The 15,856-nt window shown below is 38.0% G+C and overlaps 1 protein-coding gene and 1 long non-coding RNA gene across 2 annotated transcripts in view; both read right to left on the bottom strand.

Moving 5' to 3' along the window:
- The window catches only part of LOC123877456 (zinc finger protein 135-like), a 168,979-nt gene extending 166,611 nt beyond the window's left edge, over window positions 1-2,368 (bottom strand). The window contains exon 1 of the mRNA XM_045924253.1: window positions 974-2,368. The gene's annotated coding sequence lies outside the window, so the exon portion shown is untranslated. The remainder of the gene's footprint in view (window positions 1-973) is intronic.
- Window positions 2,369-11,067: 8,699 nt separating this feature from the next.
- Window positions 11,068-12,613, bottom strand: LOC123877459. Its single transcript, XR_006798599.1, has 2 exons — window positions 12,515-12,613; window positions 11,068-11,340 (listed from the first exon to the last, which is right to left on the bottom strand). It is a non-coding gene; the product is annotated as an uncharacterized LOC123877459 (long non-coding RNA).
- Between the last annotated feature and the right edge of the window lie 3,243 nt (window positions 12,614-15,856).

Genomic DNA, 15,856 nt, shown 5'->3' on the forward strand with positions numbered 1-15,856 from the left:
TACATGTTCGTACATATAAAATTTAAAACCGTTTTAATGAAAACCCATCAATGTTCCGCTAAAGCCCGTCCATAAATTCCGAGCACGCAGGCGGGGCCGATAGAATTTAATACAAAATCCGCTGAAATCCGCCATATTGATATATACATTTTTTCCCCCACCACCCCCTGCCTACATAATTGAGCGTTGTGAAAACTATCACATTGGTAAATGACGCTCCCCCTTCCTCCCGCAGTTTTCCGACTACCCGCAATCAATAATTTGGCTGGGCAATGACTGCGATGACTTAGGCATGCGCAGTGCAGCCCGCCCGAGTCATCGGCAAAACCTGAACTTGACTTGACGAAAACGAAAGTTAGAGGCGAATGTTTCTATGCCATTCTTGGCATTGGATACGCATGAGGTGCCACCTAACGTAAAGCTAGACACTATTTTGAAAACAAATTTCACGACGTTCGTTACACGCCGGCCTTTTGGACACGCCTTAAAAATTTTGCTGATCATGAAAAACATATTATCAACGATGACAAAAACGCATTATTTAATGATCTCATAGGTAACTTTTTCGTGAAAGATGAATTTGATGCTGAAAAAGATTCCGATGTAAATGTATTCTTTAATGTACGTGACGAATAAATTGTTAGTGACGCTTAAGTAGGAACACGTGAGAGCGAGCGAGATAGCAAATTCGGCGACGATTGTGAACCGAACATTTATGGGAGGCTTAAAAATGGAGATCGCAGTTACAAATATGGACGAACATATAAAATTATGCCGCATACGCTGAAAACATACAATTTGGACTAAGAAAATCAAGTTTTATAGCAAATTTTGTCCGTAGCGTAAGTAGTATGACGTTCTTTTAAATCTGTTCTGCCATCATTGGACATTTTGTGATACCAAGAGTACCCCACATTTGCGTTATACTTACTACTTACTCTATAGACTAAAATAATGCATTTTTAGTACTTACCTTTAGTAGAATCTTAAGAAGCTTAATGTCTTGCTGGATTTTGTAGTTGTCTGTTCTGTTATTCAATCTCCGTGTCAAATTCTGTGATCTATCTATCTTCTTTATCCTGTTTACAATATTTTGGAGTTCTAAGTTCTCTTCTCTTGTATTGTCTTCTTTTATAGTATCTGTGTTTATTGTATAGTCCTTGCTTATTTTTAAGCCCGTTCAATTTTATACATATTCATATAAAACATTACAGGTATAGAAATAACAAAACATTTAACTAAGTCTTAACTTTAATTTACTTTTAATTTTGTACTATTAAAGAAATCTAGAAGTCATTTCAACAGGTAGGTAAACTTGGTAAATTTAGATTTTTTTTGTAACGTTTTGGCGTAATTTTATCTTACCTTTTTTACTATTAATTTAAGGCCAATTTAAGGCACGAGTTTTTTTATTTTCTTTGCTTGTTTGTTTTCACCTCCCATATAATCTGGAGCGGTAGATGAAATTGGTCGAAACTTTTCCAAAATTTATTTGCCAAAAGTCTCAAATATCACTTAGCCTTATGTTTAAGTCCAGAGTCACTAGATTACTTTCACTATATATATATGGAGAGTCTGCTTATAAAAATCAATATAACTCAATCGAAAAGTTCCAAAAATAACCAGTGTTGTTTAAATGTACTTAAAAAACTTAAATTCTTAAATTCTCTTTTCTATTGTTTCCTTGTAATAACGGTTGATATAAACGTAAAACTTGTTCTATTGCGAAAAAACGTGTTTCTTTATCGTCAAATGGCGGTGGCTGTTATTTGTTTATCCTAAATTTCCTTTTGCTATAAAATCTTGGATATCTTCAGCTTCTTGCGCATTTAACTTAGTTGTTTTTCCATCTGTAGTGCCACTGTCTTCTGCGTGGCCTTCCCATGGATCTTCTCCTCCTTCTTCTTCTTATGTTTGTTCTCGGCCGTTCCTCCCGGATGGTCGTAGATGTTCCGATGTTACATTAGCCCTTGCACGACGAATCCGAGCCGAACTGCCTCTCAGTTGCCTTAACACTAATTTTACAGTTTACAGAAAATTAAACCGGTGTTCCGATCTATTGCTAAAAGTTCAAGTGTTGCTGAATACTATTGGTTAATCGATCACTTAAAATCTAGGATGATTATGTGAAAAAACTGAATATTGTCTATTGCATAAAACTATCTCTTGAATGTGTCAGCGGGCGGCAGCGATGACTCTAACGCATGCGCGATATATTTTCGAAATTTTTGTTAAAACCAAAAGATTGGTATATTTTAAATTTTCGATTTTTTTTTTGTTTTTAGGCCGTTTGAATTTTTTTTGATTAATTTTTTGAGGTTTTTTTTGGTGCGTTGAGTTGTTGCGCGTTGCGTAGGTGGTAAGCACGCGTCGTCATCAGCCTCGCTGGCTACACTGATGTTGGCAGCTTGCATCGCTGCTGCAACGGCCCCGGCAGGAGGTTGGGGGCCACCTGCCCCCCCTGGAGCGCCCCATCCCGGCCTCGCGCGTCCACCTCGGAATCATCAAATAATGATTTTGTGTGTTTATTATAAAACTCCACATATATATACGGGCGTGGGCTCTAGCAGAACCGCCCGAGGAATTCAATTTACAAATTACAGCCTCCATCTATGTGTGCATTTTGCGCGGACGTTTAGAATAAACTATTTGCTTGTTATTAATATCAACTGAGGCGTTATCAACACGCGATCAATACCGCGAATTTTGTGTACATAAAGATTATATACAAAATGGCCAGGCCAGCTCCGAATTATATAATATAAAGGCCGCCATTTTATCGAAATTGCTATAAGTTAATGTTACGGTGCCACCTATAAGGATTTACCAGCCTTATTAACGCAATGGGTAGGTACTTACTTAATTTTACTCATTACTACCCCCTACTTCACTCGCGCTATTCTAATGAGGATTCGAATTGGTACTTTCCTGGTGATTTCTAACTGCTGCGCTTGCGAGAAGTATAGCGCAGGTTTCAGAGACAATTTGTGTCTTCTCTACTTTTGCTTAGAGGCTATTTTCCAAAATCTACACTTTGGTTGTACGGTGTGCATTGTGTGCATGGTTTATAACTAACCTAGCCCAACAGTAGTGTACTCATTTGATTCGAGGAGATTGACCTGAAAAGCAGAGCGGCTACAAGATTAATTTTCATTGCACGCTACACCACTTCAAATCCTTGTGACTTTGTGGTTAGATCGGTTAGGTCCGCGCAAATTTTTCTTTAACAACCAAGCTAATAACATTTGAGTTTTCTATAAATGCATTTATTAGTAAAGAGAAACGTACGTACGTACGTAACCTATGATATAAAATCATGCGTGATTTTCCAAAGCCTAGAATGGCGCAGAATGGTGTTTAAAAAAGATTTTGCAGGTTATCCAGCAGTTGTTTATTTATCATTTAGTTTCAATAACGGTCAGGAAGTGAAATGAAATCTAAACCTTGACGGTTCAAATCCTATCACTATTGTCAAACCCAGGTCAGGTCAGTTCAAGGTAGGAACCTTACGCTGAGTTGGAAAGGAAAGTAGAGTAAGTCATGTATAAATATATAAATAATTGTTGTTAAAAAATAATCTACAGCTATTAAAAGTTTCATTAGTTTATGGCGAGGAAGGGTTCTCCTAGGACTACATTTAACTTATAATTTAGAAAATAAGATCTGTTTGGGAGACCACGGTTGCGAGATACGACTGGAAATAACGAGTGTTATTAAGATTTACTAATCAATATTGACACTAAAAAAAAGAAGCCAAATGGCACTTTTTTAAATTACAACTTTGTCGCCTCTGTCACTAATATAACACTTACATATCTATGGGTTGATGAGTCGCCGAATCCACCAATAGATCGTAATTGGAAGTTATAGAGTTCAATTCTGTGTAACTATTTGAGCTGTTTTACGTAAGTTCTTCATCTATGGTTATTAACCCCCTACCCAAAAAGAGGGGTGTTATAAGTTTGACGTGTGTATCTGTGTATCGGTGTATCTGTGTATCTGTCTGTGGCATCGTAGCTCCTAAACTAATGAACCGATTTTAATTTAGTTTTTTTTGTTTGGAAGGTGGCTTGATCGAGAGTGTTCTTAGCTATAATTCAAGAAAATCGGTTCAGCCGTTTGAAAGTTACCAGCTCTTTTCTAGTTATTTCTGTAACCTTCGCTTGTCGGGGGTGTTATTAATTTTTAATTTACACTTGTTTTGCATTGTAGTGGTTCAAAAGTGTGTTGGTGCCAAGATGCACTGGATTTGATTTTCAGCTAGAAACTAATTTACAAATAATTAACATGATAAACTTAATCCATCCAGTTACCGACTTGGATAAATCCTTTTAGGGTAGGTACATTTTATAGCCCAAGCGGCTTGCCTAGAATAGAATGAAATAGAATAGAATAGTTTTTCAATCAAATAAACTTTTGCAAATGCTTTCGAATCGTTACACTTGTAATCGAATGAAAACTAAATATAAATAAAATAAATGAATTTACTTATCAGCTGGTTCGGAATAAGTATACCTACCATTCATGAAACTCACCATTCTGAAAGAAGAGACTGAAAAAAGTTTAATTGTAAGTTTAACTTTCAAAATACTTAGACCGTAATGGACTAAGACCTTCTTTTTTTTATAAAAACTGAAAGTTTCTGTGCGTATTGTCCCTAACACAGGAACGAACGATCAGCGACTATAAAGTTTGCATCATGGTAGCTTTGGGAGAGAATACGTAATAAAGGTTTAACAAGTGTAAATTAAAAATTTATAACACCCCCGACAAGTGAAGGTTACAGTAACTCGAAAAGAGCTGATAACTTTCAAACGGCTGAACCGATTTTCTTGAATTATAGCTAGGAACACTCTCGATCAAGCCACCTTACAAACAAAAAAAACTAAATTAAAATCGGTTCATTATTTTAGGAGCTACGATGCCACAGACAGATACACTGATACACTCGTCAAACTTATAACATCCCTCTTTTTGGGTCGGGGGTTAAAAAGTCTTACGTCAAGGTATAAAATCCATTTTTTTAATATTTTATGCGAAATAGTATTAGAAATCACGTCATGCATTGCCAGACAGCATCGTGGCAACCACCTGCCAGGCGCCCTTAAAGTTTAAAAGTTTAAGGGTGTCTGGCAGGGGATGCTATTTACTTACTTACGTACTAAGCTACTTTACATCACTTAGTACTTATTAAGTATACTATAAGCAAGTATAGCTATAGCATTATAATATGCATTGCTGTAGATCTGTGTGGTAAATGATTGCATACAATAAATTGTCAATTTTGTAGTTGTATTTAACATAATATTGTAGGCATTACCGAAAACGCCTGCCTACGTGCTATCGGGGAAGATAATCTTTCTGTGATTTATTCGCGCTTTTTGAGTTTTATTTAGTTTTGACTGGTTTTAAAACGTCATTTTTATATGTTAACGACGAACTACCTAAATTATATAAGCACTATATAGTAGCTCTACTCTACATGCATGGAACCTTTATTCGCTGATGACGTTGGCTGGTTGGCAGACAAGTATTAGGAAAACTTTTAAACAGCTGCCAATTTGAACAATCCAAATCAAATTCGGAAATCCTACAGCTCTCGTGGACCTCCGAGAGCCACATGCTACCCGAGACCATCATCAACCACTGTCGAGCGACGTGCTCCAGAGGTCTTATTACGGTCCGTACCAGAACGAGGCGATATAGGTACATTGTCTGGTGGAATCATTGTTGTAAAAACAGTATTGTAAATATCTTGTGAATATCTTGTGAATCCTAATTCCTAATATCCATACTAATATTATAAATGCGAAAGTGTGTCTGTCTGTCGGACGGACATAGGCTACTTTTTATCCCGGAAAATCAAAGAGTTCCCACGGGATTCCTAAACCCCCATCCGCTTAACCGATTTGTATGAAATTTGGTGCCGAGGTAGCTTGCGTACTTGTAATTGACACAGGCATTTTATCCCGGAAAATCAAACAGTTCCCACGGGATCTTTAAAAACCTAAATCCACGCGGACGAAATCGCGGGCATCCACTAGTAATATTATAAATGTGAAAGTGTGGATGTTTGGATGGACGGATTTGGCTGAAATTTGGAATGGAGATGGAATGGATTAACACATAGGCTACTTTTTATCCCTGAAAATCAAAGAGTTCCCGCGGGATTTTAAAAACGTCAATCCACGCGGACGAAGTCGCGGACCAGCTAGTATAACATAAATGTGACGGCGTTTTATTAGAGGACCGTGCCACGCTGCCGCACTAGGTGGAAAGACGAGATCAAACGAATTGCAGGGAGCCGCTGGATTCAAGCGGCGCAAGACCGTCGCGTGTTGAGGTCTCTCTCTACAAGACACCTATGTCCCGCAGTAGGCGTCTATCGTTTGTTAATGATGATGATGAGGACCCTAGCTGATTAATTTTGCTGGATTATTAACCTGCTCATCATATTCATAACGTAAACATGCTTACCCTGACTGTCTGACCTATCAATACACAGTCTAAACCGCAAATTTTTGCACTTTTATGACGTAGGTATAAGCGCTTAAATTAAGAAAGGATTTTCGGTAAATAGGGGATATACATAGATATGTGGATTATAAGTTTGTATGATAGTCCGTCATTCTTAGAATAAGAACCCCCGTCATTATTTTAGTTGTTTTTATGACAAATGGTATTTGAGCTGTTCGTTAAAAATTAAGAAAAACATGTTTCAGCCTTTTAAAAACCCCACCTACAGGGGGTTACTTAAATAGGGCATGAAAATTTATATGAAAATCTGTCATTTTTAAGTTAAGTTTTTGTTTAAGTTAAGTTTTTAAATTTTTGTCAAGTTATATACCTAAGTACCTAGATATCTATGAAAATTGGTATGTGAGTTTTCGGGTAAAAATGAAGAAGTATTTACGAGTTTAGTAATTTTAGTAAATTGCACCCCTTTAAGTACCGATTTCTTAAAAGTCTGCTAGTTTAGAGTCACTCGCAGAGTTAACGACCATGTCTCAAGTTACATTTCCACATGCATATGCGCTAATTACGTCATTGGATAGCAACTAATGATTTTATATACGGTGTTTGCACCTGATTTGGGGGCGTTTAATTACTTAAAAGTCTTAACACCGGCGCGGGTCGCAAACCGAGCGATTAACACCGTCACATAGAAATGTCAACACCCTGTAATCCCAGATCACCCAGCACTGTATAAATGTATGAGCTGACATGATATTTTAATACAAACAACGCATTATTAATCAGTCAATTTTTATGAATCATTATCAACATAAATAATTAAGAGGGGTTGTTGATGATGATGATGATGATATCATAAATGCGAAATTGTGTTTGTTTGTTGGTTTGTCCTTCAATTACATCCCAGCAGAGCAACAGATTGACGTGATTTTTGCATGGCTAGGGTGTAAAAGACCGGGAGAGTGACATAAGGCACTTTTGTCAAAGAGTTTCCACGGGATTCTTAAAACCTAACCACGTGGACGAGGTCGCGAGCATCAACTAGTGGTATAACATTACGGATTTCTTTTATGTTAGGTACTACAAGAGAATGCCCGCGGCTTCGCTCGTGTGGATATCGGTTTTTTATCCGGTGGGATTTTCCGGGATAAATAGTAGCCTATGTCCTTCCCCGGGATGTGTCCCAAGTCTGTACCTTTCATTGAAATCGGTTCAGCGGATGGGCTGTGAAAACGTAGCAGACAGACTGACACACTTTCGCATTTATAATATTAGTATGGATTGTAGTTTATGTAGTTTGTGTCTGTTACAAATTCTTTAAATTATTACCATTATAGACAAGCCAAAATCCACAACAAAGGGACGGATGGTATAACAATTAAAAATTCCTCGCGACCATATCCGGATGATAAATAATTGGTAAGTACCAACCTTTATGATGAAAAGTAGTTTTTAATATTAGGCTTTATACCGCCATTTTCATTAAGCCTGTGCGCTTTTGACGGCGCGCGGATATGGCTGGAAAAATGTTAATAATTTACTTCGAACGACCGTCCGCTCGTATATCAATAAAACGCGGTATCAACGAAAAATTGGCGTAGGTCGAGAGCTCGTGGACGATTGATTGTTACCTACAAGATTCTAGATAATGTCCGTAATATCCCGTGTCCATAATATCCCAACAATAGCTGATGGACTAAGAGCGCGCGGGTTAACTTCGTTATTCTTTTAAATAAAAAATAGCGAGCAAACGAGCAGGCGGATCACCTGGTGTTAAGTGATTACCGCCGCCCATAAACATTTGCTGCACGAGCCGCCGATGCGTTGCGGGCCTTTCAGGAATTCGTTGGTCCGCCCCCAGAATAACCCCATGTTGTAATCTAGTGGGAATTTTATAAAAGCTGATAGTTTCTCTGCGTATAGCCCTCAACACAGGCAAGAGCGATCAGCGTCTATGAAGCTTGGATCATGGTGGCTTTGGGAGATAAAAATTAAAAAATATTTAAAAAATCTTACGTCAAAGTATAAATTTGTGTAATTTTTTATATTTTCTTCGGAATAGTATATAGAAATCATGTCATGCGTTCATTGCATGGCCAGACAGTTAGTAGGTATATTATCAAGTTTCTTACTTCTTTAGCCTGACGTTTAAAAAGTCGATATACCTAGATAAGTATACACTTAAGAGGGCTCTCTCCGTCACTCGTTTCATACAATCGTAGTTCCAATTTCATTTGAATATTAAGCAACCAAAGTCCATGAAATTTTGCAGACATATTTTTGATACTAATATCTATGTCTGTGGTTTTCCAGATTTCTGTTAAAATATTCGGTTTCAAAGTTACGCGGTCTTAAAAATTTTCATACAAATCTTTGAGCCCCTGTAATTTTAAAACTACATATTTTTAGAAAAATCTAAAACACCACAGACACAGATATTAGTTTCTAGAATATGTCTGCAAAATTTCATCGACTTTGGTTGCTTAATATTCAAATGAAATTGGAACTACGATTGTATGAAACGAGTGACGGAGAGAGCCCTGTTAATAAGAAATGGTTCGTGCAAATTAGCGCAAAGTTATTTTGCTCCTCGGATAGTATGAAATTGCTGTGTACTTTGCATAGCAATATTCAATGCAAGACACATTCAGCGCATTAACATCACAGGCGCTTTACAACAATATACTAAAGTATTACTACGGAAAAGCCAAGCTATTTGAAACCGAAAACGGTATGGGTTACATAAAACTGCCATACCTCTTCCTAGTTAGCCTCCTTCCATCATAATCTGTAATCACTTACTACCAGGTGAGATCACAGTCAAGAGCTTTTATTCTTTTAGCTGGATTCGCAGAGTATAGCTATAAAAACCTACAATTATGCTATTCCTTTTTAACGGCCACTCAATTCTTTATTATTTTTTCATATTCGTTTTTGAGTCAACGCAACGTCTCGCACCAAATACTAAAATTTCAGGTCTGTAACTCATTTCGTCATACGAGCTATAGACCTGTGATACATAGACAGACATACAGACAGACAGCAGAGGGCTCCGTTTTTACCATTTGGGTTCTGAAACTTGTTTAACGGATTGGGAACAAATCGTCATCAGCTCTCAGCAAGTAGTTGAAGTGCTATACACAACGCAGGGTGAAATGACGGTGCTATAGGCAGCCTAGATAGTTTTTCGTTCCGTCTCGCTCTAGCACTTGCGCAGACCCGTCATCGTCATCATGACTCCCCCTGGGGGTGTAGGGGTAGTCGGGAGGTCACCCCCCAGCATCAATATACGGCAAACAGCGTAGATAAAATAAACCCATACGAATGCAACCCGCACGCATGTACGTATCGGTACGAGGGATTCACGAACACATAGGCGAGCTTGAAACGCACACAAAAACGTATTTATACAAAATTGAAGCCAGATAATTACATTAACATTATATATAGCGTGTTTATGTAGGTTTTGGTGCAAGGGGGTGGGTTTTCGGGGAAAATGGGAAAATGTTTTTCAGAGATTTTTCGCTTGGAAATTTCTGCCGATACGCCGATTTTAATGGCCGTGTCGGTACGGATGAATTGTAACATTTTATTGCTTTTCGCAGACAAATTGGTGCATTTTTCGGGTGGGAATTTTTTTGTGAAATGCATTTACCGCTTTGTAGACGGGCGAATTGAAAACGCGGAAATTAGATTTGAATACTGGAAAATGAAAAATGTCATTCGTTTGATGTCGTCTATCCACCTAGTTGGGGGACCTTCCAACGCTGCGTTTTCCGGTGTGAGGTCGCTATTCTAGCACCAAGAGACCCCAATCTCTATCGGTTTTTCTGGTACAAGAAACTAACATAGTTTTTCAAAAAAGAATTGAGAACGTCCTCCTTTTTGAAATCGGTTAATACAATTTCGTGCAATAGTAGGGAGACATATTTCCGAAACGGTTTTAGCTTCATAGCTCTGTGTATACCTGCCTAGGTCTTCATACAAATGTATTTTTAACCCCCAACCCCAAAAGAAGGGTGTTATAAGTTTGACGTGTGTATCTGTTGTATCTCTGTGTCTGTGGCATCGTAGCTCCTAAACTAATGAACCGATTTTAATTTAGTTTTTTTTTTGTTTGAAAGGTGGCTTGATCGAGAGTGTTTTTAGCTATAATCCAAGAAAATCGGTTCAGCCGTTTGAAAGTTATCAGCTTTTTTCTAGTTACTGTAACCTTCACTTGTCGGGGGTGTTATAAATTTTTAATTTAGACTTGTTTTAAATTGTCGCATAGGGTTGCGCCGCTTGATGACAATCATGCCTAACAAAAGCAATGATGAAATCTAGGTTGAAGAGCGCTTGCCCTATGCCTATGCTATACACTACCTCTCAAAAGTATTTGACCACCTAGTAAAATACATTTTGTAAAAGTTTTAGTGAATGAAACTACTTAGTAATTATTTTAACTGTTTATTCGCCATTTTTAGACATAACCGTAGATAGGTATTTTGCGCCGCTATACAAACAATGAAACCTAATAAATTATTTCTTTAAAATGCTATATACTTTGAATACTTTTGAGCGGTAGTGTATTTGTATAAAATGAGGCTATTGATTTTTACAACATCTTTATTGAACACCAGTTTATTCTGAAAGGAGACCCGTGCTCAGTAGTGTACCGGCAATGGGTTGTCACGATGATAACGATGATGCGCCTTATCAAGTAAGGCAACTCCACCTGCCCATTTCAGCTACGTGTAGACAAGAAACCAGTGTGCCGTCTGATCAGAGCCTAATGTTAGGGCAGGACACATTGATGTAGACCGCGCCGGGGACATCGCGACAGCCGAAGCCAAAGGAAGAGACGCTCCTTCCTCCACTGTCACCCTGCAAACATAATACCTACCTGTAATTAGTTATGGGGCCCTGGTAATTTTTAGGGTATGGTACCTCAAAAAGAAAAACCGGCCAAGTGCGAATCAGACTCGCGCACCGAGGCTTCCGTAATCAGGTATTTTTAAGCGAGCGTTTTGACGTATGATAAAAAGTCACTGATTTGACTAGTAGTCATCATCCCTATTGAACATCTGGGAGTAAAGCTTCTAATCTAGTAGTAGTACCAAGTATTTATTGTTTATCCTTGCTATTACATGGTTATGGAAAAGCAGTAGGTATACGGCCCGGCAAGCACAATGCATGAAAATCGATTTTATCACTCGGCTTGATTGTGAACACTTCGGGTATTGTATCGAGTTTGGGACCTAGATTTATTAGGTGTCAATAGATCACTGCACGCTCGTGCCTGATCAATTAAACTGACAATACAAATAGTAATAATTTAAATTGTTTGTCCGTGGAAAATACTAGTAAAATGTTTTCCATAATGTTCTACTTTGATTCGTGACTTCGTCATCCCGTGGGAAGCCTTTGTGTTTCCTTGTATAAAATGTTTTTAGTTTGACGGCCTCTCGAGCACAGTGGTAAGCGTTGTGGTCTTATCAGTGGGAGATCCTGGGTTCGATTCCTGGCAGAGATTTGGAATTTTTAGTAACTCTGGTCTGGTCTGGTGGGAGGCTTCGGCCGTCGCTAGTTACCACCCTACTGGCATAGCCGTGCCGCCAAGCGATTTAGCGTTCCCGTACGATGCCCTGAAGAAACCAAAGTATGGGTTTAATGAAAACTGCCACACCCCTTCCAGGTTAGCCCGCTTATGGAAGTCTAAAATGGCTTACACTGCATCATCATTTATCACCAGGTGAGACAAGGACTAACTTGTTACTGAATAAAAAAATGTCTGTCTGTCCGTCTGCCAGTCCTTCCGTCCGTCCGTCTATCTGTCTGACACCACAACAAACCCAGCCGGGTGGTTTTTTTTAATCAAAATTGGTTGAGGCATTGAGCAGTTACGAGCGGTCATAGGAACGGACATACATACGTACTAGGTACATATAGGTATAATACATATATAATATGACATGCATAACAGGTCAAGTACAATACCCTCCTTCTGAGCTTCACCGCATATGAAAAAAAAAGATTTTAATTGAAAAAAACAACTAACCCAATCACAGTGATGAAGTCGATAACAAGCAACAACAATATTTACAGCATCAGTGAATTTCACGCATGTTGTGTTTGTTATAATTGGAATCGCTTTATGTACGTACATTAGCTAACCAAGTAATAAAACAATAATTTTTATCGCGATAAAATTTCCATATATCTACCTACTAATTTATTTACAAACGTGTAGTGCCTACCTATATATCCATACTTTTTAATATTATAAATGCGAAAGTGTGTCTGTCTGTCTATCTGTCTGTCTGTCTGCTACCTTTTCACGGCCCAACAGTTTAACCGATTCTGACGGGTACAGGGTTAGCTTATATTCTATTCTATTCTTCTTTCTCTTTCTTAGAAATAGGCTACTTTTTATCCCGGAAAACCAGAGTTCCCACGGATCTTTAAAAACATAAATCCACGCGGACGAAGTCGTGGGCATCCTCTAGTTTACTATAAGTTTTCTTAGTAAGTGTTTCTTAGTAATTAGCATTTAGGCAACCATTTTCCAAAGAAGAATGCATAGCGTCACTGAGCATACAAAATCCGCTATGTATTGTTTTTTTTGATTTTTCGTCTTTGATGTCATTTTGTTCAGTTTTAAAAGATGCGTGGCAGAAATCCATTCTTTAGCTATGTGTGCTAGTCCAAGAAATAACCTTTTTAAACCCCGACCTAAAAAGAGGGGTGTTATAAGTTTGACGTGTGTATCTGTGTATCTGTCTGTGGCATCGTAGCTCCTAAACGAATGAACCGATTTTAATTTCGTTTTTTTTTGTTTGAAAGGTGGCTTGATCGAGAGTGTTCTTAGCTATAATTGAAGAAAATCGGTTCAGCCGTTTGACAGTTATCAGCTCTTTTCTAGTTTTCTTATAGAGGCTTTTGTGTCGGGGAATTTTTAAATTTTGAGTTACACCTACTATCTATAGATTGTCTCAGCGAAAAGGCATTAAATAAACACTTTTTTTTCTTTCCGACTTTTACCAAAACAACTATTTTATGTACAGCGTATGCATCGTCTAATGCCTTCTTTTTTAGCTTTTATGATTTTGATCTAAAAGCAAAGCACAGTTTTTCCAAAAAAATTAAGTTTAGTGGAGTGTCCTGAAAACTGGTGATTTTTCACATACTTAGCGGAAATTTCATGCTCAGTGACGATAGGCATCTTCTAGGCGGGCGCGTAATATGCTTAGTTAAAAAATAAAGTGGCTTTTAAGTCAGTGGTTAAGAAGTCAGCCTCTTCGGAGAGGGGTTCGATCCAGGGCACGCACCTCTAATTTTACAAAGTTGTGTGCGTTTAATAACGCGTAACGGTGAAGAAAAGTTTTTGAAAAATTATTAATTTGCCAAAAGAAGTTATCTTTTTATAACTAACTTACCAAAATTAATTATTAGTTATTACTAACTTACCAAAATTTATGCAATGAATCAAAAGTTCAATTTGCTATAATCCTTGGAGCTTGCTTGGTGGCTGGCTTTTCCTGCATGCTTAGTAGTGGGAGGGCGGGCGATGCATGTCGCATTCTGCATGTTGTATAATACAGATTTGCATTTTTTAGCTGATTTTAGCAAATTAAACCTTTGTTTCCTTGTATATCATGGACTTCCGCAAAATAACGCCTGCTTCTATACAATATTAGGTACCAATATTTGGTCAAACATTTATACTTCAGCCAATGTTGCTGTACCTTCGCGATCATTTTAACAAAGCCTATCGCAACTAGGCCACTCCCATCACCAACGCTTTGAAAACCAAAACACGATATCAAAATGGTTGCCCATATTAAAATATGTTATTAGCTAATGAATTAGATAGCAGCGTCCGCGTGTGATGTTTAGAATTTGGAAATTTGCCAAACACGATCATTACCGATTTTACTTCATTAATAAGGCAGCCTGGCCAGTACAGATGGGCCATTTCATGGGTAGCATGTGAAAAATCACATGAAAAGCCTTTTCTTAAAGTAGCCTGTGAAAAATAAAGCAAAATCGGGATTTTTCACAGGCTATTTTTTTACTAAAGCTTGAAAATTTACCGTTCTGTACCTCAAAAGGAAAAACGGAACTCTCATAGGATCACTTTGTTGTCTGTTTGTCTGTCTGTCCGTCCGTCTGACCGTCTGTTCAGAGACTTATAGTGTAGGTACTTCCCTTTGACCTAGAATCATGAAATATGGCAGGTAGGTAGGTCTTGTAGCATAAAAGAAGGATAAAATCCGAAAACCGTGAATTTTTAGTTCCATCCAAGAGCTAGTCTATAAAAAAACCAGTCAAGTGTGAGCCGAACTCGCACACCAAGAGTTCCGTACCATCATACAAGGTATACACTTTTATGTAGAACACTGCAAGTTAATAATGGACTGCGCCATCTATACGTGATTTAGTAGATGAAATTTTTGGTGAAAACATTTTAATTTTTTTTGTGGTTTAACCACAAATTCACGGTTTTCAGATTTTTTCCTTTATTTGTGCTATAAGACCTACCTACCTGCTGAATTTCATGATGCTAGGTCAACGGTAAGTACCTTATAGGTTTCGTGATAGATACGATCGACAAGACAGACAACGAAGTGATTCTATAAGGGTTCCTTTTTTCCTTTTGAGGTACGAAACCCTAAAAAATGAATATGATTTAAAAGTAGCATTAATGCCCATCTCTACTAGCCGGTATACTGTGGGTCCCTGGATTGGATCCCCATTTGTGTCAAATGCGGTGGAATTTTGCCGGTGACTTCCGGCAAGATTACGTAACATTCGAAAATGTCGAACACTCTTGAATTTTGTTGGCTGAGTTTAGGTACCTATTCAGCGCTTGGGGTGTTAATTTTTGCTTTTATTTGGCAACCTTTTTAGGGATCTGAATCCGAAGGGTACAAACGGGATCCTATGCATATGCACTGCTTTTTAGGATAATATGCAGTGCTCAGACAAGCCGTCAAGCGCTAATGAGCACGAAGAAACCAATACTGTTACTTTTTTTTTTTGAAAATAAATTAAAAAAAAGTAAAGAAGGAACCCTTATAGAATCACTTTGTCGTCTGCCTGTCAAGGAACTTATAGGGTACTTCTCTTGGCCTAGAATCATGAAAGGCAGGTAGCTAGGTCTTATAGCGCACGTAAGTGGAAAAAGCCGAAAACCGAGTAGGTACACACTATAGGTTTCTTGAATCTTGACAGACACAACAGACAGACATCCTCGTACAAGGAAGTGATCCTATAATGATCCCTTTTTCCTTTTGAGGTACAGGAACCTAAAAAAAGACTCCCACACATTGAAATTTTCCACCATATCCTTAGGTGATAGATCATATTAAGAGGGGTCTCTCCGTCACTCGCTTCATAC

Source organism: Maniola jurtina, chromosome 23 (assembly GCF_905333055.1).
Source record: "Maniola jurtina chromosome 23, ilManJurt1.1, whole genome shotgun sequence".
In the NCBI taxonomy this organism is placed as follows: Eukaryota; Metazoa; Arthropoda; class Insecta; order Lepidoptera; family Nymphalidae; genus Maniola; species Maniola jurtina.